This window comes from Lolium perenne, chromosome 5 (assembly GCF_019359855.2).
Source record: "Lolium perenne isolate Kyuss_39 chromosome 5, Kyuss_2.0, whole genome shotgun sequence".
NCBI classification, from domain to species: domain Eukaryota; kingdom Viridiplantae; phylum Streptophyta; class Magnoliopsida; order Poales; family Poaceae; genus Lolium; species Lolium perenne.
In genome coordinates this window covers 66,927,272-66,932,180 of record NC_067248.2, presented here as the reverse complement: position 1 = coordinate 66,932,180, position 4,909 = coordinate 66,927,272, and the positions used below count along the sequence as shown (strand labels likewise).

The 4,909-nt window shown below is 43.1% G+C and overlaps 1 long non-coding RNA gene across 1 annotated transcript; it reads left to right on the top strand.

The window, feature by feature from the left end:
• The first annotated feature begins 609 nt into the window (after nt 1–609).
• Nucleotides 610–4,535, top strand: LOC139831009 (uncharacterized). Its single transcript, XR_011744835.1, has 3 exons — nt 610–747; nt 1,563–1,907; nt 3,430–4,535. It is a non-coding gene; the product is annotated as an uncharacterized lncRNA (long non-coding RNA).
• Nucleotides 4,536–4,909: the final 374 nt, after the last annotated feature.

Here is a 4,909-nt window from a genome sequence, read left to right as displayed (position 1 = left end):
AAAAAATAAACTTAGATTTGTTGAAAGTAATGTATGTATAAATTTATCGGGCACCAATCAACAAAAACTAAAAGTTTTCTTGTATTTTGTATGTAATGCATTACCCCTTTGTTTGAGTTATAGTTTGATATTTTACATGAACTAACTAAAGAAATAATAAGTGTATACAGCCAATGTACCACAACATACGAAGGGTCAAAAAAATGTACACATCGTACGCGACTACGCGCATGTACGCAGCACACAGTCCTACTTTGTCATTGGTAACTCCTCACAGGCTCACACGCATGCATCCACACTCACCCACATCAGGATCCCCTTTTCCTCCCCCTTCTGTGACGCTACCTCTGTTGCTTCTTCTCTTCAATTCCGATCGCCGGAGCCATGAATCGACGCATGTAAGAACAATACGGTGCTCCCAATGGCCTGCAGCCATTGCTCGGGGAAGGGGGCTACACATCTGCCGAGCTGTGAAGCCCTGTCGTGGCACCGAAGCGTCAGAAGCAGAGCTGAATGCGCTACCGCGACATCTTTGACGATGGTAGCGGCGCCACCATCCGTCTTGTCGCTTCTTGGTGAAGGAAACCACATCGTCAGTGGAGCCTCCGCTGCCTCTCCATGCGCATGCATGGCCGCAGCATCAGCTACTTTGTTGAGCGAGGAAGAGAAAGCAGAACCATGTGGTGCTGGCATGTTGGCTCTGTTTCCGCTGATGTGCTGCTTCTCCTCGCTGTACAAAAATCAAAGGTTATATTCTCCATTTCTCCGCTTGTACCTATCTCACTTGCTTACTCCGCTAGTTCGCTTACTTACTGGAATTTATGCTGGTCAATCTTACCTACAAAGCTTGATTCTTTTCTCTCCATATAAACTCTTCATTCTCCTTGTGTAGAGATTACTGACGTTCTGAAACATATGCACAGCGAGATGATCAAGCAATCGGTGGCAAAATGAATCGATCTGAAGAATCATATGTATTTTTGCTAGTTCTTTTTTGAAAAAAACTCACCATAAGTTTCTTCCAAGATGATAACTCGTCAACCATGCCACTCGTACATAGCATTAATTTAAAACTTTGTACTATCAAGAATTACTTCTATTTTTTAACTAAACAACCAAACTTCATGAAAAACTGCTGAAAGATAACAGATCGGTACTGATCTTAATAAAAAAAGAGCACTGGTAAAAGAAAATATAAATACAGATTCCAAGGTTCAAAAATAGCAGGTTAGCAACACAAAACAGAGAAAACTGTCTATAAGCAGTGCGTGCAGAGCATTTATGCTTGGGAATATGGCTTCCCTTCGTTTTAGCCCCTATCAAAGTTTAAACTATGACCCAGACTGTACATTCCAAGAAATTATACATAGAATTTTTTTCGTGGTTAGGTACCAGACATCAAACTTATGGACAAAGTAAAAAAACATCTTGCGTAGCTTGGATTCTGCAAAATTTCTATATTAATTTTGATAATGTTGTCAGTCATTTATTTTCTAATTTTACTTCTATTTTTACCAAAAGCCAGAATAGACTTTTATCGAACTTGTGGACCTGTGTTCCAGGCAGCTGATGTGTTGGGCTAGCAATCAGAGCACTTGAAGAATGGTCATAGTAACAGCCAATCAGAAGCGAAAGAACAGAAGCCTTACCATGGATATGAAGAGAGGAGGAAACAGCCAATGGGCACCGGGAGACAGGAGAGACCAGCCTCATATGCCAGTGAAGATCACACATGTAAAGCTAACAGGCTCGCTAGAGAACACCATCTTGCTGTAGAACGAAGAGGAATGGCTCGGTGGCAGATGGAGAGCTGAAGCAGATCGAGGTACTCCGACGGCCAGCTTGAGCCCATCCCATGCGCAATGCTGCTTCCCGCCTCGCCATTGTCCACCAAGTAGATGCTACAGGTACACCGCCCTCATCTATTGCAAGTATTTTCACACATTTTCTTGATATTAGTCCTGAGATAGCAATATAGAATGGTCCATCTGTGGGTCTTTTTATCCAGTTGAATGACGCGTCTTATCTGAAACAATGACAAAATGTACTACATGTTACACTCTGAAAAAAAAAGCGAAAACGAAAACCCAACAATTCAACCTAATCAGAACATTATTTCTTGATTCACTTCAACCCACCTAAGCACAGAATAAGCCCCATTGTACTCGTATTTGATGAACAGAAAACAGAGCAGAGAGCAAAGAGCAGAAATTACTTTCAACCAAGCCAGCGCATGCACATATGTAGGAAGTAGAAATTCTTGGGATGGTTCACTCAATAAAAAAACTTAGACTACATTGTCCATAGGTCAAAATGAACTTTGCTGGAAGGAATATTCTCTGGAGATCTAGTTTCAAGGAATCTGGTATGATTTTTTTTTCTGGGAAACATTGAGTGATAGCTTAGGCTCCCACTTCTCGTCAAGGAACACGCATACCTACATTAATTAAAAATAAATGAAATAATTGTGTTCACAATGTGGGATGACTACTATATAGCCACCTCTGTTGGATCTATAATAGCACATGGCGAAATCAAATAAATTCACTATCTTAATGATTTGTTTAAGCTTGACGTTCTTGCCCTGAGATACTTTATTTCGCTAATTCCGTCTCTGAAATTAATACATGTTATGAGATGGTGAAGACGTCGTGCAAAATCCATTTTCAGTAGGCAAATGCCAACCAACTTAAGTGCCTAGGATTCAATTTTTCCTATCAAATGGAATGTCTTACCATGAGAGAGCATGGAAAGCAACTTCAATCTCAGCCAACATATATAGGAATCGTTCTGCAGTTTTTGGTGTGATGGTATTTCAATGGGAAATGACTGCTCATCCACGATATGCCAATGGAGGTCTGCAGTATGGTAGAGTAAGAGTGCATCATATCATTAACATAAAAAATGTAAGGAACATATACACATTGATAGTTTGACATCTCCTGTAGCTTGTCAGTCCTGAAATTAGTATTGAATATTTGAATGGTCATCGAATCTGCCAAATTATTGTATGGCTGTAGAGGAAGTAACTAAATTCATCCTGACTGATGAGATCATCATGTCGTGGAAGGGAGTTTGACTTCATTGCTAGCAGCAGCTCTTTTCTTACATCAACTTCTTTTTATTCTTAAAAGCATGTTTTGAGTTATACGAAGAGAAAATGAGGCTTCAGTTAACGAAACACCGAACCAAATGGGAGAGTAAAATTTAATAAATAGGGGATCTTTGTTGATCAGACCAATGCCACGGGAGAAGGGAGACAATTAAGGAGACAATGGTGCATATGACTGTTAAAGTGCAAGATAATTATAATGATAATTGTTGCGAACATACACTAACCTCATCTGTTTGCTCTACTCAACTATCTTGCAAAGAACTTGTATAATCAGCAAGCAGCATCGCTAATGTAAAAATTAAATGATATTGCAGAGGCAGGACAAACTAAAGGCAAGATAGAAGAGGAAATTACCACCAACAGCAGCGTCAGGAACCTCTTCAACAGGGCGCTTGCCTGAACTTATCTCCCGCCTCCGAGATTCTACATGAAACACTAAAGGTTATGCAAGAGCTTGTACCGAAGAAACGTGCCTAGAAGACAACAACGCGAAGCCAAAGGAAAAGCAGAAGGATCCACAACAGATCCATAACTGACGACAGCACCAACTGAAGAATCAACAGTGGAACCAGGCACAGCCGAGGAGGACTGGACGGCGCCAGTAGGCAACATAGGAACAACAAAGGTAGCAGACTGCAGAGGAACACATACAGGTGCCAAAGGCCAAGCACTGCTGGCAGGACAGCGGCAGCGTGGAGGCGGAGAAGAGAGAGATCTTCCACGCCGACGACCAGATGCCCGGCCTACACCTCCGGCAGGCTGCATCACCGCCATATAACCATCATCAACCAAAGCAGGAGGCCGAGAAGATGGACGATCAGAGGCAGCAAAGGCAACATCACCAGCTGAATCAACAGCTGGGGCGGCGGCAGCAGAAGAGCCACGGCCACGCTGAGCGAACCCCGGCCTGCCGACCGAGGAAACAACTCATCCAGGCCATACCGGCGATGCGGTGCCGAAGACGAAGGCGAAGGAACAGGTGCCAAATCTGTCGTGGCGTGCAGCGGAGGCATCAGCAAAGGTGGCAGCTGAGCACGAACAGAAGGGAAGAGTGGACGCAGAGGCGGCGGCGCAGGAGCCGGCGGGCCTCGCCCACTGCTAGGAGCACCATCTCTGCTCAATACTCACACAGGGAGCTGCAGGAATATTAGATGAAGTGAGTCACGATGAAGGAACCAAAAAAACGAATAAGAAGCAGAAGCCATGAGATGACGACCTGGGAAGGAAACCCAACCAGCGATGAAGAAGAAAGTAAGGAAGGAAGAAGCACCGGACTCTCCGATGCGGAGCCGTGAACACAGGAACTGTCAACACCCGGATTTTTAAGTCCGGATGCCTATTATGTCATACATCGCAATCCCAGGAATATTGTTGTTGCGAGGCATAATAGTTAAGTATCACAGTTATCATTCATTACAAACCATAAGTTCTTACAAATTGGAATCACATGATCCATATTACACGAATAGTTGATCTATTGATCAACGAACAAACACAAGTTCATAGTTCATAGCGGAAGCGTAAGATACAAGGACTCTCTAGTCCACAGGCCAACGCTTGACGTCGGAAGACTCCTAGTTGTCGTAGGCGTCCTGCTGGTCGTCTCCTTGTTCATCTTCATACTCTGGCCATTTGAATAGCCAGGGACAAAGCCGTGAGTACTTTAAGTACTCGCAAACTAATACTAATGTAAGTGCTAGACATTTCTAGTATGGTTTGCTAAGCTCTAGTTTATTTGCATAAAGCCAGTTTTAGTTCACAAGTATTTGAGAAAAGCTTTGTTCCAGTGCTAAC